The sequence below is a fragment of the Elephantulus edwardii genome, unplaced genomic scaffold, assembly GCF_000299155.1.
Source record: "Elephantulus edwardii isolate Elephantulus edwardi_28Jun2011 unplaced genomic scaffold, EleEdw1.0 scaffold00055, whole genome shotgun sequence".
NCBI lineage: Eukaryota > Metazoa > Chordata > Mammalia > Macroscelidea > Macroscelididae > Elephantulus > Elephantulus edwardii.
Window position 1 is genome coordinate 256,618 of NW_006399805.1, and position 25,168 is coordinate 281,785.

The window sequence follows — 25,168 nt, forward strand, 5'->3', positions numbered from 1 at the left end:
AATCCTTAAGAGACAGCCTATGTCTGTCCCCAGACAAAAGATGAGTTTGGCCTGATTTGAAACCAAGAGAAAAGAAAAAAAATATAGGAGAAATGTTTACAGGAGGCCTGATAGACACTGAAGATGAGGAAAGAGGTCCAAACCCAAGGAAGATTTAATTGGTAGATGGTAAAGCAAGCCATTCAGCAAAAGAAGAGCTGACAGAGGGGGAAAGATAGAGAAACGTTCCGTTTAGGACGTGCTGACCCTGAGGTGTCTGGAGGACAGTGAAGAAGAGCTACTAGGAAAATTGAGCCATCCAAGACTGGAGTCTAAAAGATATGAAATTTAAATTTTGCAGGTGTTTATATTTGGGTGATAATAGATTTTTTATATATATATAGGCAGGAGAAGATGTCTTTTTATTTTATTTTTTTTTTCTTTTAACAGAGCACACCTTTGCCCTCTTCCCGTTCTCTAAGCCCCTAAGTGACCTTTGACCAGCCAGGCTTCAGGGTACGGATATATATTGAAAAGGGCAACCCGGCCGCTGAATTCTGCTCACAGCCAGGGTCCTCTAGTTGAAACCAATGGTCGCTTCTTCCAGGGCCAGGCCAGCAGTCCCAGGAAAGGCACGAGATTAACCCCGGGGTCTCCCCATCCCCTCTCACATGGCAGAGCCCGAGTCCTGGGAGGTCGGGGTCACCTTGAGGTCCTCTCCCCGCGCGATAGCCTTCTTTCGTGATAATAGATTTTAATCATCCAAGAGAAGTGTGTCAACTAACAAGATATGAAGACTTAACTATAGAATGCTGACAAATTCTAATATTTGAAAGCTGCAAGAAGAGAGATCTACAAGGTAGATAGAGGAGAAACAGATGTAGGATTGTCTGCTCAAATTCTCATGCAACTTCTGCAAGTTAATCTACAACTGAAAAAACAAACCAAAAACAAGGAAAATTATAGAAACAATTTGCTTACATTGAAGTTACTTAGAGACAGTTAACAAACGTTCTTTCAGAAGACCATACTGTGGCTTCCTGGGACAGGAAGGAAACCAAAGATACAGACTTCTGACTTCTCAGTACTCCAAAAAGTGAAACAACCTGGTTGAAGGAAACAAAGAATTTACTTATGGAACTTAGTTGAAATGTTTATTCCTTGCCAACAATACACAGTCCAAGAGGCTCACCACCTTTGGATGAATTTTCAAAACAGATACAAGTTCCAATATACATTAACAACTAACACTGGATTTTAAATACATCAGAGCACACAGTGTGACAAAATAGATGTCAGCCTTTGAGTGTATCTGAGGCTGAAGCACAGCATACGCTCCCAACTGGTGGTTCCGACTTGAAGAGCCTCTACAAAGTTTACTCTTATCAAGAAGCAGTTCGGGGGGTGGGGGGTGGTTCCGACTTGAAGAGCCTCTACAAAGTTTTTTGGGGGGGGAGAGTTCTGGGCAGGGAGAAAAGTGCAACAATGAATGAATGGAAATCCAAACTCTATAAATGTTTATTAAAAGTGTTAAAATAAAATTTAAAAAAAAAAAAAAAGCAGCAGCAGCAGTTCTTAGAAACCCAAAGGGAGCTCTGGTGGCCAAGTGGCAAGAAACTTCATTGTAATCCCAGAGGGGTGTGGTTCAAATTCACCAGATGCTTTGCTGGATCTCCTTCTGTACTAGTCAGATCCAATTTGATGGTACACACACAAAAAATAGTAACTTTTTTTTTAAAAAAAAGAGAGATCCAAGATGGTGGTGGAGGCCAATGTTTCCAAATGGCCCCCTTTGTTTTAAGACTTGAAAATGATAGTTAACTGGGTATAAATGACAACTCTGGAACTCTGAGCATCAAAGGCAAGCCTAAAGTAGGCAGAGTACTGACTGGAAAGGAGGTACAAAACCCAGATCTTGTTAAGTACACTGAGTTGGCAAAGACCCATAGCTGACCCATCAGGTTTTCAGAGGCTGTTAATCGCACAGAAGACAAACTGCCCATCCTTCTCCCACAGAGCAGCTGGTGGATTTAACTGTGTGCTTTTGGGACTGCGATTACAGATTACTGGTCCCCTGTCAGTCAAACCTGAAAAGTAGGGTCACACTGAAGCAAACAAGCAGCTTGATACAAAAGCAGTACTCCTATAACTGCACCCACATCCCAAGCCAGGCAGGCTTCCCGGGCTGGGAAAGTGAACTGCATGCACCTCACCTTCCTCAAAGCTCTCTCCCCGACTCCATTCTGGGGAGCGCTGCCTTTGCAGTGCTACCTCACTCCCTCATCCAACCCAGTCTCCACACTGCACACAATCAAGGTTCAGTGTTAACAATTACTACCCCACCTCGAACCAGTAGCCCACAGACCTATCCCTTAATTCAGCCATTTGCACTGGGGGCCTGTGGAATGGCAATGCCCACTCTTATGCCCCAGCCACCCATGCTGGGAATGCATGGACAAGTAGTTCCTTCTGGAGACTGTAGACTGTCCTTTGCCACCAGCCACCCTGACAACTAGACCTGTATGGCCAATATTATTCTTAATCAAGATAGTTTTGAAAGTGTCCTTCATTACCATTGTTATTCAACATTGTATTCAAAGTTCTAGTTAGAGCAGTAAGGCAAGAAAAGGAAATAAAGGACATTCAAATTGGTAAAGTAGAGTAAAACTAGTACTACTCAGAAGAAATGATGTGGTAAAGAGAAAGTCCCAAGTATTTCACAAGAAAGCTACAAACTGGAAGACTGTTGTCCAAAGTAGAAATCGTCATTAAATACAGTTGGATTCCTCTATTACCAAAGAGAAACTTCTAAATCAGAAAAACCTTTCTAATAACCCCAATCCCCCTAAAGATTAAGTACTCTCAACTTAATCAAGTCACAAAAGGCCTACACAAAGAAAACAAAAAGCATTATTGTAAAAAGCCATCAAAGACATTGATATAAATGGGAAAACATACCAGCATCATGAATTGGAAGACAGTGAAAAATGCCAACAACACCTAAAATGCTCTACAGATATAAGGCAATCCTGATCCAAATTACAATAGCATTCTTTAAAAAGATGGGAAAAACGAATTCCAAATTTAAATTGAAAGGGAAGAGGTCCTTGATAGGTACTGCAATATTTAAGAATAATAAAGTAGAAGGGCTCACAATACCTGATCTCAGAATCTCGGATTAGTCACAGTCAAAACAGCCTGTCCTGGCACAATGATAGACATGCAGACCAATGGCACAGAATTGAGAATCCAAATGGACATATGAGCTTATCTTTGACATGCAACCAAAATCTACTAAATGGAGAATAGAATGGTCAAACAACAAATGATGCTGAACATTCTTCTTAGCGGTATAGCACTCCTCTGTCAATATGCTGTACTGAGGTAAACTGAGGTTGCTGTGATGCTGAACCTTGTGCCATTGCGGTGTTAAATTCCATAATGGTTCCCTATGGTAGACGGTGCTTGGTGGAGCTCCCAGTTTGACACAGGTTTGGAAGCAGGAGTGGCACCCACTTCCTAAACAACATGCCACTAGAAACTCTGAACTTTGATAAATGTTGGACTCAATGAGAGGAAAAGCAAAATGAAATGTCCTATTTCCAACATCAGACTTGCTGGTCTGACAAGACTGGAGGAAATTCTAAAACTACGGTCCTAAGACACTCGTCTGACATGAAAGTCATTTGAGACCACTCTTCTGTGGAAGAATAGACAAGCCCATAAAATAAACAGCAACCCTCAAGAGGAATGTGTTCTTTAGAACAATCAATTATATAAGATCAAAAGGACATTTAAAAAAAAAACAAACAAGGATGAAGGGGGCAGCAAAGAGGAGAAAATTTGGATGTAAGGAAAACAGAACCTAAGGCAGAAATGGAGATTGATGGCGCATTGTGTAAGTCATGTGACAGAACACTAAATACAAACGATCAAATGGAAAACTAATTTTCTGCAACTTTCATCCAAGCCATGATAAAAAAAAATTATAGTATTTAAAAACCCCTCAAAGAACAAGAATCATTTAAAGTTTATTTTGCAAGCAAAGCTAACTAAGTGTAATCAGATACTGCCTTCTCTAGCATATTGTACACTGGTCAAGCCCCCAAAAACCCCTGGATTTCAGGACACACTGTGGAAGGCGGTATGGCACTTTCTCAAAAATTTGCAAACAGAAATACCATTTGACCCAGCAATTCCACTACTGGGAATATACCCCAAAGAAACCATAACTGCCACCCAAGGAGATATATGCACACCCATGTTTACTGCGGCTTTGTTCACAATAGCAAAGAGTTGGAAACAACCTAAGTGCTCATCAACAAACGAATGGATAGAGAAGCTGTGGTATATTCACACAATGGAATACTACACTGCACTGAAAAACAAGGAACTCATGAAATATTATTCAAAATGGGTGACCCTGGAGGACATTATGCTGAGTGAAATATCTCAGACACAAAAGGACTAATACATTCAAACAGATAACTGTTTAAAAGGGATATATGATTAGGTATTATTGTCATAGCAGGAGTCCAGAACAAAGGCTGCATAGTGGAGTGGACCTGGGGGGAGGGATTGTATAACAATGAAAGAATTTTACTTTTCAAAGAGAAGAATGAACTGTAGGGGAGGGGTGGACAGGGAGAAAAGTGCAACAACGAATGAATGGAAATCTAAAATCTCTGTAAATTTCCATTAAAATGAATAATAATTAAAAATTAAGAAAAAATTCTTAAGAAAAATTTAAAAAAAAAAGATAAATAAAAAAAGAAGTGGTCTCATCGGTCAGATCAGTCATAATTAGACCATGGAAGAACATGGGGTCTGAGGCAGCTGGTAAAGGAAGACCAGCCAGCCAAAAAAGGAGGAATGAGAAGCAAGAGAGCACGCTGCAGACAGGACAGAGTGAAGCATGGGGGCAGGGCAGTGCTGGGCCCAGCAGATCCGGCTTCTTGGAATAAGAGTTTCATGTAGCCAGGAAGTGAGAGATAGGCAAAAGAATCAGATAAGCGGCCAGATGTTGAGGGAAAGCCAAATCAGAGTTGTACAGACAGTGTTATGCACCACCCAGGTGACAGAGACAAAGCAATATTATGGAACAATCGACGTGACAATCACACAGTAGTAAATCATGGTAATGTTCTGCATCTTAACAGCAGTGAGGTGTGTATGTGTACACATGTATACACACACGTCAAAACTCCTCAAATTGTACACTTTAATATTTTTTGTTTCATTGTGTATGAATTATATCTCATTAAGACCAATTATAAAAAAGTCAAGGTGAGACACAGATGGACTAAGTATGGAACATACAGGCAGTAAAATCCTGACCACTGATTAAACCCACGGCTGTGAAGCTGATTCTGACTTACAGCGACCCTGGGGTTGATTTAGAAATGTGCTGAGCCAGCCCATGATGCATCTCTCTTCCCAATGTCAGGTTTATTGCTATCACATTGGTCATCTGAACACAGCTTTGGAGGGGACACTCACAGCCTAGGAGGCCAGCAAGTGCAGAGGACAGGACACTCACCCAGTCACCAGCACATTGCTGTGTCACTTTCACACACACTAGTCAGGAGATCGTCATACTAGGGAGTCTCTGGGCAGGTACTCTTAAGATAAAGAAAGAGTTCCAAAGCAACACTTCTTATCTGATCATAAGTGGATGATTTCCAAAAAACAACATTTTATTAGTTTCAAGAACTAAAATGTGCCTACAAAGAAGATAAAACCTCTGTTTTTTGTCTCTCAGTCAAGATTTTCTAGCTATTATCTGTTTGCCTGGGATGAACACCAAATGGTGATGAAAAAGCACAGAAAATTCCTGTATTCACTCCATTATGGCACAGTACAGGCTAATTGCATGGGTCTATTATCGGAATATGCTTTCTGAGATCAAGGTAACTGCATTTCAAGAGTAAAGAGGGTTTTCTGGAGAAACCCTACTGTGAGAAGACAAACTTTGTCTTAACCTTACTTTCAAAAACTACTCATTTATAGATTTCTCTTTTACATCTCTGTGGCAAAATGGCTCATTTGTCATGTAGATTACTAAGCAGTCATGGGAAGAATAAAGAGGTTTCTTTTTTAACAGGTTCTAGCTAACTATTTGCATAGGCTAAGTCTCAAACTTCATCAGCGTGTACTTCTAAATACGCACCAAGTAATTGTTTTGGATCCTTCCAATTTAGCTACAGAGAAACACAAGTCAGCACCTCCATCCCATTCTCCATCTCACCTCTGGGGTCAAATGTAAGGTTCCTCCTGACTCAATCATGGGTAAAGGTGGAAACAGGACTTGGAGGATGTGGCAAGAAGTGCTGAAGGATATTCTCTACAGAAAGTCTGACCCTACTGAGTCCTTAAGGTCAGCGATTTGAACCCACCTGCTGCTCCGGGGGGAAAGGATAGGGCAGTCGGCCCCTGTCAACTCCCAGCCTTGGAAATCCTATGGGGCACTTCTACTCTGTCACATGGAATGAATGAGTCAGATGGCCTTGGGTTTTGGTTCAAGAGCCAATTGACCTCATTTGTACCTGAGGAACACTAGCTCACTTTAAATATTAACCTCATCTATCCTGTTATTTCCACCAGAAAATACAAATGTGCTGAGCTCAACACTGGGCTGCTAACACTTTCACAACCTAAACCTTACAACAAAGTGGAGCCCTTGTCCCTCAAAGGAAGGGAAAATAGGAAGAATGGACAAGAACAAATAGAAAGAACAAGGAGAAAATGTGACATGAAAATAGGAATAAATATATGCATACAAGAATCGTATGTGGAATAGCTGGCAGATTTGAACTGTGTGCCTTTGGGTTGGCGGTACAACTCTTTAATCACAAAAGCAGCTGATTATGAAGTGATAACTGCTCTCTGAAGGCAAACAAGGGTGCTGTCAACCCATACAGTGAGACAAGAAAAGCATTTAAGCCAAATGTGAACAACCTGGTGTCAAGGAAGGCTTTGGGGAAGAATAAAAACTTAAGATGATTACAGAAGAATAAACAAATGTTATCCTGAAGACCCTGGACTCTAGCAGAGCACTTGGGAAGTCAACCTTGGAAAAGCCAGTGCACTGGAGTGCGGACACAGCATGACACCAGAACCTACAGGGTCACCAGGGCCCTCTGGGACCTCAATTTTTATACCAAGACATAAAGGTTAGGCTTTGAACCATAGGTCCCAACGAGAGAGGAGTTCTGAGCAAGAATAGCATGATCAGATAAACTAAAAACAGGGTCATCGTGACAGCAAATGAAAAGCAGACTAGAAGGGGAGAAAGATGCTGAGGCCTTAGAGGGGAGAAAAGAGCCCCCGCTCCAGGTGAGATGCAGAGGGTCTGAAGAAAGCAGAGGTGAAGGAGTAGGGAGAGGAGCAGAATATACAGGGTAGAGAGCAGTCTGAGGATACAAAGGTTTCTCCTTAGGCAACAGACGGGTAAACAAAACCAAAAATACACACTACAGGCTGCGAGGAGGATAAAGCACTGAAATCTGCACTGGACTTGTTTTAGGGACTGTTGGGATATTCTTGGAGAGATGTTCAAAAGGTTAGTTATCCTAATGCAGAGTTTTGGAATCAACTCAACAAAAGTTTCTGTAAGAATCAGTTTACAGGAAAGGAGGAGGTCGCTCAAGGATGTGAAAAGAAGCCTGAAGATGAGGTCCAGGGGAAAACCAACCTTTAATAAATAGAAGGACTAAGATAGGTCTTTCAGATGACAAAGGGCTGAGAAGGTTCCTTCAGTCCAGGATCTGCAAACTATGGCCTATTGTATGTTTTAGTAAATATTTATTGGAACATGCCAAGCCCAAGCACCCATTTAGGAACTGCGGCTGGTCTTTGTGCTACAACAGCAAAGTGAAGCAGGCTAAAAGAAACAGTGGACAAAGGCCATATGGCTCACAAGGCAGAAAATATTTAATATGTGGCCTTTACAGATAAAACTTTTGTTTACTCCCGCTTCCATCAGCAGGGCTTGGGCCAATGCTATGCCTATTTCCTGTTTTTTTCACCTAAGAAGCAAAAGAAAACAAAAAATACAAACATGTTATAAATGCAATGAGAATAGGCTCTTAAAAACTGTTAATTTAACTTCAAAGGCAGTCATCAAATTTTATGCTCAATCTTTAATTCTAACATAGCCAAGCGTATTTCCAAGTCAAGGTCTGAAAGTATGTAAAAATTTACAACATGTAATTTGTTGGTATGAAATTTAAATTACAGGTCAGTTTACTGATTTACATGTGAATACAAAATAAACCACTGCCAACTGCACTGAATGGATTCTCAATTGAGTAGACTCTGAATCGCAGTGACCCTGTGAGAGAATTGCCTCCTATGGTTTCCTAGGCTGTAAACCTGGGGAAGCAGACTGCCATATCCTTGTCCTCTGGAGTGGCTGGCTGGTTCAAATCACTCATCTTTCAGCTAGTGGTTGAGCATGTAACCACAGAATCACCAGGACTTCCTAAATATAAAATAGAGGCTCTCAAAGTTTTCCTTCTATCTGGTCAAGTATTTTCCGCCCACACTCTCCAAAAAGCTTTGGTAACAAAAGAGATTGACTCACAGCAGAGTCCACCTCCACCAACACGACCATGTCTAGATACTGCTCACAGCACCAACACCCATTTGTCTCCAAGTTTTGTCCCTGGGCAAAGTGAATCCTCTCTATTTTACACATGAAGCAGCTGAGTCTTGGAGGGCTTACTGTCTTCTCCAGGTCCCCTGGTAGAAAGAAGATAAGGGGAGGAGAACGTATGTGGCCACAATCAGATCCTAGGTCTGACATCAGAGCCTTTATACTTAACCAAAATCCCATCCTTTACAGATGCAATCTGTAAAGAGACACATGTAATCTGGAAACAACTGCTTCCCCTCTGCCCTCTATGTAGGTCTCAGAATCCAGGCTGGTGCCACTGGCTTCAGGAGCCAAAGTAGATCCTACAACCACAACCAAGTACAGTGGTGTCATCAGCAGAAAATGGTTCCAAATCACTACCTGCTACAAACTGAGGGCACAGGAAGTACAAAATGATCTTTATAAGTGAGATTATTAAAGTAACAGACCTTATGAGTTAATATGATCCACTCAGTGGAAGACAGGTTTTTTCCTGAAAGGAAAAGGATTCGAGTTTGAATTCTGACTTCATGATTTTTCTCTTCTCTGAGCTTGCTCCCTGGGAGAGGACGACCTCCTCCTGACCACCCTGGCTCAGGAAATTACCAGTACTACACTGTAGTGTTTTAGAGGGTTAGGTTCAGGTGGCCTGAGTTGATCTCCCAACTCTGCAGCTCACCTGGCATGAGACTGGGGCCTAAGCCTCAGGTTTCTCACCTGTAAAAACAGGAAGATGATGTCAAGTGTACCCAGCTCTCCAGGCCACTGAAGGGGATTCAATAAGATATGTAAGGGGCTAAAGCCGAGAGCCTGGCACCACTGCACTCAACACCAACTGCTCTTAATCTTCTGTGTGTAGCACACGGTAATCACTCAGTAAAGAGCTTCATCTGATGAAATCATGAACCAGACTCACCACCCCAACTTCCAATCCCAGGGGCAGCCATAATTTCCCTGGAGGCTATAAAAAGAACTTGCCTGACTTTAAAGGAGTGGCAGGAATGTGCAACTTCTAGAAATACCTTCCCTCGAGATAAAACCTGATGGGAAGCTTTCTTCATCAGCTGCTTCCAACTTTAAAATAAATATTAAATAATGTTCCTGAAGCTTGCCAGCAAGCAACAGCCTCACCTCGAGACAAAAACAGGACTATTTTCCCCCATATGGTTTTCAGAGCTCAGAGAAGAAACACAGGAACAGAAAGACATCTGTTGGGAAGCAGAACTTAAAACTCTGTAACACAGCCTGCTGCACCTGTGCCCAACCCAGAAACAAAGCAGTCTTGGCTGGTGGCCCAAGACCCCACATCCATCTGCCTATCAGAAGAACCCTTCCACATTCAGCTGCCTTTGAGGACCAGCTCTGTTCCTTCGTTTATTACTCCAGGACCCAGAAACAGACTAAGGGCAACACGAAGACAACCTACAAGAAAAATTCCTTGACCTCTACCAGCCTCCTAACTGCATCAGCTAAAATGTGCTTTTCACACCAAGTTAAATTATTAATGACAGGTCTGCAGGAATCTATACAACCCCGCCTCCTGGAATATCTGCAGATGCAGTTTACATTTTCAACTGGCTCATAATCCTGCACCTGTTAAGTTTTTCTTCAAATAACTTCGGCTTTTTTTTTCTTCTAAGACACATAATTACATTTACACTAGGATTTTAAGATCCTGAAAGGTTTTTTTTGTTTGTTTTTGTTTTTTTATTTTGTGTACGTGTACCGTCAAATCAGATCTGACTGGTACAGGAGGATATTGCGCCTCCTTCTCCGGCAGAGCGTCTGGTGGATTCGAACCGTGTTCCTCTGGGATTGCAGTGCAGTTTCTTGCCACTAGGCCACCAGAGCTCCCCAGATCCTGAAAGTTTTAATGCATAACTTCTGTGAAATATATTAGGAGATCTTTGCCATAAAACATATTCAATTTAAGGAGTATCTAAGAAAAATAGGAAAACCATCTTCAGACATAGCATCAGCTTTACCTACCACAGTAATCAAGCAGCTAAGTTTACATAGACTTTAACATATTTGCTTTTAATTTCTGGACCATTTGCTATTGAATATGCATCTCAAGCAGTTAGCATTCCTTGTGTTTTCTTCCCCAGTTTTTTTTTAAAAAACCCTTTACTAATGCTCAAGTTCAAACAGAACTTAAAAAAAAAAAAACCAAAACCACAAAATCAAGTCCAAGAGCAGAGCCATTCTCCTAGCAGATTTATAAGCCTTCCTTTTGTTTGAAAGTTGAGGGGAAGGAAAGCAGTTAGTTGGTGTTAGGCTTCAGTCCTGGGCAAGTGGAAATGGACGCAAGGCCTCAAGGTTACACAGCACACAAGAACATCCTGTCCACCTGCCTAAATACAGTCCAAGCATGCGTGAAGCTAAAGGCCAAAACCACCTGCAAAACCCTGATTTGCTCAGCCGCACATGTTGCCCAAATTCAAGATAATACTGTTTCATTTTGTTTATTTTAGAAGTCACCTTGTATCCAACCGATCCTTTGGAACTGCAGCTGCCAAGGTAATAACAGTGCATTACATTTGCTAAATCCAGGAAGTGTAGAAACAGCCCCTTTGGCTAAAGTAAGTGGAGACACTAAGTAGAACTCATGAAGTAGTTAGGGAGCTCTGGTGGCCTAGTGGCAAAAAGTTGTGCTGCAATTCTAAAGGTGCATGGTTTGCATCCACCAACTGCTCCACAGGAGAAGGTTGGGCAGTTTCCTCCCATGTGATCAACTGCCTCTGAAAACCCAAGTGTCAGCTAGGGGTCGGTTCTGACGCAAGAAAAAGGGGCAGTTTTGGCAAATGCTATTTTTGCAATCGCTACCAAAAATTATATACTTGGTTTTATATCTAGATCTATATGCCTATATGTATATTTAAGGAAATTCATCCATGGACAGGTGTACAGTTATTTCTGTAAGCCCAGGCATACATGTATAGATATGACAGTTGTTTGTGGGTACTGCATATTATCTCCATACTTAAAACACACAAAGGCCACAGTTACAGAGGCTTCCCAAGACTACTTTACTGGATAAAACTAGTTAAGCTCATAGTTTTCAGTGAACAATTTAGTCAATAGCCTAATACTGTTCACAAAGATAATGTTCTACATCCTAGTTTGGCAAGTAGTGCCTGGACTCATCAAAGTTTACAAGAGGCTATCGAAGATACACCTACTAGTCTCTACGCATATGGAGCAAAAGAAAATGAAGAAAATCGAAGGCCCACACAAAACACTGACTCTCATCCCGAGGCAAGTACTAGACAGTACCCAGCTACCACAACCATTCTCACTACAGATGCTAAGGAAAGTCCTGGATAGAACAAGAAAAAAGCACAAAATAATTCAAATTTCTACAAAATATAAGACTAGACCCACCCCCAAGACCATCACACTAATATAACCTTTGAACTTGGGACTGAAGCTATTTCTGTTCCAAGTTCTATCAGGTCCTCTATCAGCCAAGTAACACACTGGCTTATAAAAGAAGTATCATCATCTGTAAGTTATATACTACTGTTAATCATATAACTGTATTAAAACCAAATGGTCAACATTTATCCACAAGTAAAGAGATGGCCAAGACTGGAAGAGAAGCTAGGTCAATGGAAACAGCAGAATGGAAATACTGACAATGCAGACATGTTGTGAAAATTATAACCACTTTCACATAACAATTTGTTCACAAATTTTTAAAAGAATAAACCTAATTTGTTGTGTGCACTTACACCTAAAAGACAATACAGCATGCAAAGAAAGGAAATAAATAAAGTAACCACAAACCAAAAAAAGGCTGCTGGTTCCTTCCACAGGGCCGCTGAAGAGTCAAAATGCATGGAGATTCACGTCTACGCAGAGGTGCCTGCGGTTCAGCAATCTGTTCTACACAGCCATCCAGTTACCAAGCATGCTCGCAAACTAACAAAAAGCCTCTATTTCCAAGGTATAATCAAAGAGCATGTATATTTTTAAAATATCAAGTAGCTAGGAAACTAATATCTAGCAATCTACCCATATAGGATTTTCTAAAACTCCAAATAGCATCTGTGCAACTGCAATCGAAGGCCTTAATGCTGTCCAACATCTAACAGCACACCTCCGAACATAATTTACAGGGGTAGATTACTGCCAAGAGCGAACACCAAGCTTACATACACCAAGCGCTTGGTCTGGGTCTATGTATGCCTTCAGTATTTGTTAAGGTTTTAAAGCATTAAGAATTCCCAAATACAACTCTTTCCAACTGTGGAAAACTGCATGTATGAAACGAAATGCTGGCAGACTTCAACTTTTCATACCTTTCACAAGACAAAAAAAAATCTTTCATTAAAAAGGACTGGCGGCTCAAGAATCAGCCAGAACTCCAACGGGATTACTCTGTAGCATCATCAAAACAGACAACTAACAGGAGGCACTCTAAGTTCCTAAAGAAGTTCTTTCCATTAGATTTATACTTCCTACAAGGTGGAAAAGGTAACAATGACTGGAAATATTCTAAGAAATGCCCCAAAATACAAATTCTTAAATGGTCACCTCTGTACAACAAACTTAGTTTTATTCTTGCTTGATGACACAAAGAAAATACCTGTGAAGACTATCTGCTGACCTACTTAAAACCAAGGAGCATAGATGACATCAAATGTGTCACATGCTAGCCTATGATGATTCTATTTTAGGAAGCAAATACCAACTGCAGTTCAAGGGCAAAATAAAATTTTCTATTTCAGAAACACAATAATAGAAAAGACGTCAAAGTAACAATTTTCGACTCCTCCTGTATTATCTACTGCGCTGTGGATGAGTTCTTTAATCTTTGACTTGGGAGTATACCCATTTCTATGTATTGAAAATGTAAGGAAGAAAAAGAAAGCATTTTAATAAAAGTCTGTAATTAACAAGTTAAAAAAGGACAATAAGAAGTGTCAAACAAATAAGCCTGAAACCAAAACAAAACATTTGAGTAGCCATAATCTCTAAAACACCAGAATCTATGCCTAGACAAAAAAAAAACACAACCAATAACAAAACAACTTCCTGTTAATACCCTGCTTACCAGGAAGTCCTTCAGCAGTGACTCAACCTGCCTACATACTTTGTCTGTTCAACTCCTGGCCCTAGGACCCTATGTACAGTTATAAACAGTAATCCAGTTCCTTGAAAGATGCGGTTTTCCAGCTCTATGCTTTGGTCTACTCCACCCCTCACCATCCAGAACATTCAACTCCACTGATGTCTAAAAATACCCACTTTCTTTTAAAAAAAAGATCCACTTTTTGTTTTCAAATCCAAGCAAGTTTCATCTCTCCCAAGAGTCCCCATTCCCCAAGTGGGCTGCACATCACTCCCTCTTCTGTGTCCCTTTGCCACACATGGTTCACCTCTTTCTCCTAAAATGCAAGGTTGTTAAAATAGAGAAGGCATATCTCTCGTCTCCTGGCAGCAGCATCTTCACGGCTTTAAAGAGTCTACAGAGAAAGGGAGCTCTGGTGGCCTAGTGGCAAGAAACTGCATTGCAATCCCAAAGGTGTGCAAAGGAGGGGCAATCTCTTCCTGTGCCAGTCAGATCTGATTTCACGGTACACAACCAGAAAAGAATAAAAAAGAGTCTAGAGAGAAAAGACACTCAAAAATGTTTTATTATAAAATATAAACAAATACTGAAACAACATTTCAGAACCATCAGATTGGCAAATATTAAAAAGCTACACAAGTGTTGGTGCAGATAGAAGAGCAACTTTCCTGTGGTGCTGACAGGAGTGGACACTTGGTACAATCACTCTCAAGAGTGATGTTTTCACTTCTCACTCATTTATTGCTGCTGGAACTGACTCATAACTGACCCTCCAGTGAATTTCCAGAGACTGCAAACTATACAAGAGGAAAACTGTCCATCTATCTCCAAAGAAGCAGCTGGAGGATTTGAGTCACCTGGCAGCGCAACTCCCTATCCACTAGACTTAATGGTGCTCTCTCAACATGTGTACCGTTCAATGGAGATTAAGTTTTATGAAATACAATAAGAATGATTTTATGAAACACAATGCATATTAATTTTGTATGCAAACCAACATAAACTTTTTTAAAAGATTAAGAATTTTGCTTCATATGATAAAGATGAAGGACATTTACATCTCATATTCTATGAGTAAATGTTTTTTCACAAAACTATAGTCACAAGGGAGCTCTTGTGGCCTAGTGGCAAGACGCTGCACTGCAATCGTATGCGGTTCAAATCCACCAGATGCTCTGCTGGAGGAGGGGGCAATCTCCTCCTGTACTAGTCAGATCTGATTTGACGGTACACATAAAAATAATTTTAAAAATTAAAAAAAAAACCGTATAGTCACGAATATCCACAATATATGTGTACTGGGACTCAACATAAAGTACATTACTATGATTAATAAGCAAAACCTTGGAAAAGAATGCCCTACAGAAATATGCTAAAAAAATCCAATTACCACATATTCATGAGTGTTTACTTCATTACTGCATTATGCATTATGGAGACAAAATGAAAATCTAAATAACCAAGGACCGAATGGAAAAGTAAAATATGGTGGTACATGCAAGTAGCTTTTTATAAATGTGTTTAAAATGAAGTAGAGCTACTTGAATCAACAAATCAACATCAATGTGTTTCCTACTGCCAAAGGGGCCCTTTAGAGTAGTGAGAGAAGATCTTCACCCTGAAACCCACAGCGTCCCTTTTCAGCAGGAAGTAGCTAAGAGAATACGCCGTCCCCTTTTCCTTATGACTCAGGGTGAAGTCTCTCTCAGGGAGGAGTGATAGGGAATGGCAAAGGACACACTGACAAAGAAGATTAATCAGAACTGGCTTTGACAAGCACTGTGGCATTTGGACAAGAACAAACTGGGAGGAGGGTAGAGAGAATAGTGCAACAATGAATGAGTGGAAGCCCAAAATCTCTGTAAATGTTTATGAAAATTAATAAAATATAATTATAGAAAAAAAAACAAATCAACATCAATAAATCTTGAAACAATACTAAATAAAAAAGTAGTATGAAAGAGAAAATATGCAAAACAATATTATAAGTGGGAGAAGGATGGACAATCTCTTTTCATGTGATTTACTGTCTCTGAAAACCCGCTGGAGGGTCAGCTATAGGTCGGTTCTGACTTGACTACAAACAGCAGTAATTATCATACTATATAGTATTTATGTGTGCATCTATATGTATGAAAGTGAAGAAAAAATTCAAGAGAGTAAGGGAGGATTTCACAGGGGGCTTCTATAAAATTTCAGGTCTTATTTGGAAAAACAAATTCTCAAACAATTAACACAAAATGTTAAGAATCTGACCAACCTGGGTAATGGATACTTTTCACTTTCATTATGTGATCTGTTGTGCTCAAAATATTTCATCATTTCAAAAACATCTTTAAACAAATTACTAGAAGACAAATACAAGACAAAAAAAGATAATTTTAAAATATGTCCTATTCTCTGTTAACTCCAAATCAATTCCACAATGGTATTTATTCCCCAAAAAGCTAAATCTGAGTTCTTACATTTCAGACACTGTGTTCAACAATCTCACTTTCCTAGTGCAATGACCCTGAGGTAGATACCACTAATATCACTGTATCCCCCTAACTGCATCCTGTCTCTGTCCAGCACCCACCAACTGCAGAAATGTGATCATTTATATGAGAAAAACTGTAAAAAGGAACTGAATCAAAGGTATTTCTCCTACCCCAAAAATTACAACCAACTACAGTTTTTCTAAAATGTAGCAGTTGTTTTGTTTTGTTTTTTAAATAAACACAAGGAATGTCAATCCAGACACCATGTGGTCAAGTTTAAAAATTATTTCAAGGGAGTTCTAGTGGCCTTATGGCAAGAAGCTGCACTGCAATCCTAAAGGTGTGCAGTTCGAATCCACTGCTGGAGAAGGAGGGACAATCTCCTCCTGTGCCAGTTAGATCAGACTCAACAGTACACAACAAAGAAGAAATAAAAGGTCAAAGTAAAAAATCCTTTCCAAGAATATGGATGAACTTTTCAAGTACAATCCACATAAACTGCTGGATCTTTTTAAAAAAGTATAGCTGGTGTCTCTGTGGAGACTAAGGTGCATCTGATACAGGCCATGGTCTTTGCAATCACTTGTTATGCATCAGAGAGTTGGACAATGACCAAGGAGGATAGAAAGAGAATTGATGCCTTTGAGCTGTGGTGCTGGAGAAGAGTATTGAATGTACCATGGACTGCTAGGAAATCAGATTCATCCTGGAAAGGGTTGAACCGGGCGGCTCCCTGAAGGCACGGATTCTGAGGCTCCGTCTAACATACTTTGGACATGTTCTAAGGAGGGACCCATCCTTGGAGAGGGACATTATGCTTGGTAGGGTGGAGGGACAGCGCAGGAGGGGAAGACCCTCTATGAGGTAGATTGATGGGGTAATAGGGATGGGAGTGTCAGAGACACTGCGACTGGCACAGGACAATTGGCACAGGAGCAGAGTTTAGGGCTGTTGTACATAGGGTCGCTATGAGTTGCAAGTGACTCGACAGCACATAACAACAACAACATAGCTGAAACCTAAAAAAAAAAAATAACAGCAAATTTAAATCTTACTTTAATAAGTGAGTCTTACTTTACTCTTCTAATATTGTTTAAAAAGTAGGAACAAAAGCCTCTTTCCTTCCAAAAATGGCTAAACTTACTTCACCATTTGAATAACCAATACATAATCTTTACATAATTAAATTGAATGATTCTGAATATTCATTATAGTAATGGTATTGTAGTTACGTAGGAAAAATATTTCTCTATGATGCATACTGAAGCATTAGGGTGAAATCTCATGATATTTGCAACACACAAGCAGTTCAACTAAAAATATATAGGATACAACAGATATGGAAAGACATTTATTATTGAGTTGATTTACACTATTGTTTGCATATTGGTGTATAAACTAGCTTACAAGGGAGGGAAAAAGGAGTCATTGTACTGGCACTTCCAGTTCGATTATACTCATAAAAACGTGGCATCTGAAAGAAAAGACCAGCAACACTGTCAAAGGCTTATCAGGATGTTTTAACCAGGAAATAATTGTTGACAAACTAAAATTAGTGCTACAGTACGACTAATCACAATATAAAGCAGCCTTCCCTGTTTGCTGAATAAGCTGAGACATTCCTTCCATCCAAAGTACTAACCAGGCCCGACCAACTCAGAAATTTCTTATACAATTAGAAATTCTGTAGTAATTTAGAAAATCATGAAACTGATACCAACATCATCAATCATAACTTTCAGCTCATAGGACAACTTTAGGCATAACAGCACCTCTGATGTCATTCATGGACTCAAGCACACCAACAATCACGAAGACTGGACAGGACACTATTGGACTTTTCACTGTGTTGTGAATGACACCGTCATGCATTAGAAATGACTGGATGACAATAAACAGCAGCAATGTGGGGGATGGGTGAAAGAACTGGTTCTGAAACATGCAAGCATTCTGAAACCCACTGTTTTTAACATCAAGGATCAAGGAATAAAAATGAAGGAGAAAGGCACGGACTCAAAGTTACACAAATATTTCAGAGTCCTAACAAGGGATCTTGTCCCACCTACTAAACCATACTACTTCTTCTAAATGTACTTTCTATGAAAAACAGAATAGAAACAAGACACACAGCTTCCCTCTTCTGAAACAAAAAGTGAAGACACAATCCTAGACAAAATCAGAAGGTATTTTTAACTCAGTTGGTCCACATTACCACAGTCCATACATCTTGCCATAATTCCACAATCTGTCATAATGGCAACAACTTTTTTCACTACCAGAGTTGGTCAGAGTTTGACTTGAATATGGTAAAAAAAAAAAACATCTGAACTGTTAACCATGCAGCTGATGTGTTAACACTACACTAGAAGCCCTAGAGATGCAGTAATAAAAACAATTCATCTGCCAACCAAAAAGTCAAAGGCTGGAACACACCAGGTGCTCCAAAGAAGAAAGATCTATTAGCACGGAGCAGCCGTACTCTACCTGAAGGGTTGTTTTCAATCGGAATGGACCTGAAGCCAATGAGTTCTTAGCAGAGGTTAACTGATAGTATTTTAGTAACTGCCCTGTCTGCACTGTCACAGTCAACTATTTCCAACGATCTATTTCTAGAAATGAAACATTAATGATGACTCAGAACTACTGCAGTCGAATACGGGTTTTTACTGCTCAGAGTTAACAATGTAAGTTTCTAAATACAAAGAAACAATTTTATCGCCATATTTCAAAACCAGAAATTAAGATGCTGAGACCTTTTTATTTTGTACTTCTGAAGAACCTAAAGAGTTTTGGTGGCCTAATGCATAAGGTGATGCACTGCCAACCCAAAGCCAAAGGTCTGAATCCACCAGCTGCAAGAGAAAGAACTATCTCCTCTGTGCTATTCACAGCTTCTGAAAACTCAATGGAGGGTCAGCTATAAATCAGTTCTGACTTGATGGCAATGAGTTGTTGAGTTCAAAGGGCTGGTAAAAATTCATACTAAGAACTTATAAATGGCAATACTCATTTCTTTTTAGCACCTATCTTCAAAGAGAAAGTTCACATATAGATTTTACATTTATCTTATAAAGAGCTATTTGAGGATGGCACAGGATAGGGCAAGGTTTCAGATGTGTGTGCTGTTTACAGGCTCATACTCGACAGCAGCGAGTGACAATAAAATTCCCTAGAAATTACTAGGTATGTATATGGCTGTGAAGATCTATTTTGTGCATATAACATGTTTGTATGCATGGGAAACTAAACACAAGAGGGAATGAATGGTTTGTAAAAAACCTAACGTGGGTTATTTGCATAAAACATATTATTGTTATTTGCAAAATGCCTATAGTTTCAGTAAGAATATTCAAGTTGGAAATTACTTCTGGAACATCTCAGCCAACTTCTCATTTAGGCTGGTGAGCTAACAGATCCCAGACAGAAGCTGACGCACCAAAGTCCCCATTACTGTGCAGCAGAGCAACAAAATCTAACTCTGCCACTCTTCACCTCTCTTCCAAGGGCTACCCAGGGAAACTTCTGAAAATCTAATTGTCATGTCAAAGGCTGTGGAAATAATTCAACACTTACTGTTATGTTCCCATTAAACAATCTGATATAAAAAACAAAAGGCTATGAATTTAAAAAAGCAAACAAAACTTTACATAAAAAGGACTTACACTGGAGTCTTCTGGCCTGCCATTAAGATATCTGCTGTATGAATGGAATATTCCAACAATAGGCCCATTGTCAACTGCCTGGAACCAGCTTAGTGCCTGATAAGAAAAACAGTCAATGTAGAATATCCTGAGGCCCAAGAACTGAACTGCTATCCAATGTGTTTCCTCTTCTCCACAAAAGGGGATATGACACTCCTGTTTCACCAATTCCATGGAAGATCACTATTATAAGTACCACCAAGGAAAAAAAACTGTCAAAGTCACTCACACCTCAAGACATCTCATGTCAAGACCTAAGAAAAAAATATCTATCTTAACATTTATAAAAAGTTATAAACCTGACAATGCTTGTCATCATCATATAATAATTTTCCTTGAGGTTAAATATGTATTTCTATGGCTTACGATATAATTTAATCTAATTTTAATAAAGAACTTACTACTATGTCAGGTAAAAATAAAGCCTTTTCTAGACTTGTTAACAACAGTACATCTTTTCCAACTTATATCTGTTAGAACAGTGATGTTCAAACAAGTTTAAAAATTAAGGCTCTCAGGGAGCTCTGGTAGCCTAGTGGCAAGACGGTGCACTGCAATCCCAGAGGTATGGGGTTCAAATCTACCAGATGCTCTGCTGGAGAAGGAGGGGGCAGTCTCCTCCTGTACCAGTCAGATCTGATTTGACAGTACACGTAAAAACAATACAATAAAAGTTAAAAAAAAAAAGAAAGAAAAAGAAATGGTACTGTCGAAGATTTAAAAAAAAATTAAGGCTCTCTTTCCAAAGAGTTTTTATCTACATGGATTAGAGTTATGCATACCATAACAAAGATGGGGGAAAAAAAATAACATGACAAGTTAAATAATTTTTCTGAAAAATAATAAAACACAATTCAGTAAAACCATCTTTTTATTACTTTATTTTTTTTAATAATTTTAATGAACATTTACAGAGAATTTGGATTTCCATTCATTCATTGCTGCACATCTCTCCCCGCCCAGCCCTCTCCCCCCCCCCGCCCCCCCCAGTTCGCTCCTTTCTTACAAAAGTAAAAGAAAGACTCCCTCCCACCGCCCCAAGTACATTCCACTATGCAACCTTAATTGTGGACTCTTTTGTGTTTTTATCACTTTTCAAATCCTTAACACCTGCCTTACAAAAGACAGTAGGGTTCTCCTATCTGTGTATGCATTCAGTCAGCTGGACTATTGTTCTGAATCAGCTAAGAGTTAGTAATCTTTTCAGGTAACTGTGGAATGGACACTTTGCAAGAACACTGCACTAAAATATGACAAAGAAGTAGCTTCCCAAAGGCTAACTACAATACAGATTCTGAAATCCTACCAATGAACACTGCATATTGCCTTGCTTTTTGCATTTTTTTTAAACTAAGCATATTTTTTATCGTGTTCTAGTAGTTTTGAAAATATGATTTTCACTGACTTACCAACTCTTTAAAATCTGATACATTTCATCAAAAATTTTTAAAAATTACATTATCATCTTTCAAGAAATGTCTTTATGCAGACAAGTGGCAAGACCACAGTAGCAAATACAAATTTTCCTAAAATCCCAAAGTTCACCTTAAATCTCAGATTTTAACACTGGAAAAGATTCTGTCAGATCTTTTCCTTGAAGTGGTGTTCTCACACTGTTCATTCTTGTGAAAGTGTCTGTCAAACATCCTAGTCTGATAACAGAATATCTTTCAGTTTTACTTTCAAGTACAAATGACATTCCAGAAAACCAGCAGCTAGTAACTAGCAACTCAAAATCACACGAACAACAACTTCCTGGAAATAAACATTTCAGTATGTAGCATAGGCCCTTTACATGCATGCACATCCCTGTCCACCACAAAGATATTGACCTGAGGGACAGACTTCACAAGTCAATTATCTTTACTCCTTTATCATCTAGGACACTCCCAAATGGAACCCTTCTCCCTCTCTCCAGATACAGATTAGACATGTAGGTAGGTACAGATACAGACAGATACATAATCACTACCATGTAGTTACAAAAATTATACATATTTATGTACATAGTGGGCTGTTTTGTTTTTTGGTTTGTTTTTTTTTTTTTAACAAAAAAATACAGGAAATAATCTATTTTCATCGTTACTACTCTGATCCACATCTAGGTATTAACAATTTTACCTACCACTGCTTTTGGACCAACAGTATAAACATCAACATGGCAAAGCAGGTGAGTAATAAATTACTGTCATGATACTAATTTTACATCCTGCGGAATCCTCAGAGTCTGTAGGTCACCTCTATGGAAACTATGTTGTTGCTGTGTGCCATCGAGTCGTTTACGACTCATAGCAACCCTATGTACAACAGCCCTAAACCCTGCTCTATCCTGTGCCAATCGCATTGCCTCTGACACACCCATCCCGATTACCCCAGTCACTGAATCAATCCACCTCATAGAGGATCTTCCCCTCCTGTACTGTCCCTCTACTCTACCCAGCATGATGTCCCTCTCCAAAGACCTGTCTCTCCTTGCAACATGTCCAAAGTATGTCAAACGAAGCCCCAGAATCTTTGCCTCCAAGGGGTAGTCTGGTTTAACCCTCTCTAGGATGAAGATCTATTAACAATCTCCGTTATGCAGATGACACAACCCTGCTTGCTGAAACTGAGGAGGACCTCATGCACTTGCTGCGAAGGGTCAAGGACTGCAGCCTTCAGTATGGACTAAGGCTCAATGTCAAGAAGACAAAGATTCTCGCCACTGGACCAATTAGCAGCGTCAGGATGGATGACGAAGAGATTGAGAGTGTTCACAGCTTCAGTTTGCTCGGCTCCACAGTCAACACTCTTGGTACCAGCAGTCAGGAAATCAAAAAGCATATCACGATGGGAAAGTCTGCTGTTAGGGACCTCTCAAAGGTACTCAGGAGCAACAGTGTCTCTCTGGAGACTAAGGTGCGCCTGATACAGGTCATGGTATTTGCAATCACTTGTTATGCATCAGAGAGTTGGACAATGACTAGGGAGGACAGAAGGAGAGTGGATGCTTTTGAGGTGTGGTGCTGGAGAAGGGTACTGAATGTACCATGGACTGCCAGGAAAACAAACAGATTCATCTTGGAGAGGATTAAACCAAGCTGCTCCTTGGAGGCAAGGATTCTGGGGCTTCGTCTGACATACTTTGGACATGTTGCCAGGAGGGACGGGTCCTTGGAGAGGGACATCATGCTTGGGAGGGTGGAGGGACAGCGCAGGAGGGGAAGACCCTCTATGAGATGGATTGATTTGGTGACTGGGGTAATCGGGATGGGTGTGTCAGAGGCGGTGCGGTTGGCGCAGGATAGAGCAGGGTTTAGGGCTGTTGTGCATAGGGTCGCTATGAGTCGGAAATGACTCGACGGCACATAACAACAACAGGATGAATCTATTTGTTTTCTTGGCAGTCCATGGTACATTCAATACTCTTCTCCAGCACCACAGCTCAAAGGCATCAATTCTCCTTCTATCCTCCCTAGTCATTGTCCAACTCTCTGATGCATAACAAGTGGCTGCAAAGATCATGGCCTGTATCAGGTGCACCTTAGTCTCCAGAGAGACACCATTGCTCTTCAGTACTCTGGAGAGGTCCCTAACAGCAGACTTTCCCATGGCAATGCACCTTTTAATTTCCTGGCTACTGATGCCAAAAGTGTTGACTGTGGAGCCAAGCAAACTGAAGCTGTGAACAATCTAAATCTCTTTGCCATCCATCCTGATGCTACCAATTGGTCCAGTGATGAGAATCTTTGTCTTCTTGACATTGAGCCCCAGTCTATACTGAAGGCTGCAGTCCTTGACCCTCTGCAGTAAGTACATGAGGTCCTCCTCATGCTAGAAGGTTCAAATATTAAAAAATGTCCCAATATCCTAAGAAAAAAAAATCTGTTTCTTGTTAACCTGTTTTGCAATTACATTGTTTTAAGAAAACCTCAACTATATTTATGTTATCCATAGTTTAAATAAATCAGAGGTACAAACCAGAAATCCCTTGTTTCGATCTCTTGCAATTCAGATGCACCTTTGGGTTCCAGTGCATGTCCCCTACACATTAGGTCACCAAAGCTCCCTCCACAGAGCTCAAACTCAATGCTGTGGAGTCAGATTCGACTCCAGCAGGTTTTCAGAGGCTGTAACTGGCAGTGGAGGAGAATGCCCATCTTTTGCCCACAGAGTAGATGTGAACTGCCAGAGAGCATGCCTTTGGATGAGCAGCACAAGTCTCTACGGACTGTGTGAGCAAGGCTCCCTCTCAGAAATGTACTATGTGAAGAAACGCCACAACATTTGACTGACTTTAAATAAGAGCTGTATCTAACTGTTCAACCTCCATTCAAATTAAAGGCAGACTTAGGCATGGTATCTGCTCCTAATCCAGGAACTACCTGTATATTATTTTTCCTAAACCAATTTCTTGGGTCATTCTTGAGTATACTACATATACAAACGTAAACGTGTTCTACAAAGGAGAAGGGCCTAGGAAACCTTACTCAGTTCCAGATTCCGCATCACAAGGATTTCCTCCACAAACTCAGCACTGTGAACTATAATGTAGGCCATAAAAGTGAGCCCTAAATTAAAGCAGGAATGTTTTCAAGAATAAATGTATAACATAGTAGAATGAAAAACAGCATGTTAGTCCAAATATCAGAGAGAATATGAAAGGCAGACTTAAAGAATAAACTCAAAGTGCTGTCGTAGAGTTAGAACTGACTCATAGCTGACCCTTCAGCAGGTTTTCAGAGGCTATAAATCACATGAGAAGAGACTGCCCTTCTTTCTCCCAAGAAGCAGCTAGAGGATTTGAACCTCCAGTCTTTGGGTTGGCACTTACTTACTAGGCCACCAGAGCCCACTAACAAAACAGAGTGGCACCAGAGAATTTAGCTACTTGGAAAAGGTTTAAGTACAGATGTGAGGATACAGCCTTTATTCACTAAAAGTCACCTACTGAGCTGTCCAATTTAAGAGTGTGAGCAAAGGAAACTCGAGTTGATGGAGAAACCAGTTGAACACCTGCCCAGAGTCATCAAGCCAGTAAGACGGCTTTAAGTGTCACAACTATTGACTCTGAGAACCTACATGACACCCAGGTGTTGGCAGTACTCAAAGTCAAAAGGCTAAAAATGTACCACTCGAGTTACTAAACCAATAAATAGCTGGTTACTAGCACTTCTAACCTATATACCACACAAAAACCTGGCAGTCCTCAAGAACTGACATATAAAATCGAATTATCCTCTAAAGTCGCAAATTCAAGGATTTCCCACTGTTGTAACTACTGTGTTATCTTCCACGAGTAGTGTCTACTTTTCTT

At 40.1% G+C, this 25,168-nt stretch overlaps 1 protein-coding gene across 2 annotated transcripts in view; it reads right to left on the reverse strand.

The window, feature by feature from the left end:
- UBE2H (ubiquitin-conjugating enzyme E2H) overlaps positions 1 to 25,168 on the reverse strand; it is a 112,650-nt gene that overhangs the window by 70,345 nt on the left and 17,137 nt on the right. The gene's annotated exons all lie outside the window — the stretch shown is intronic.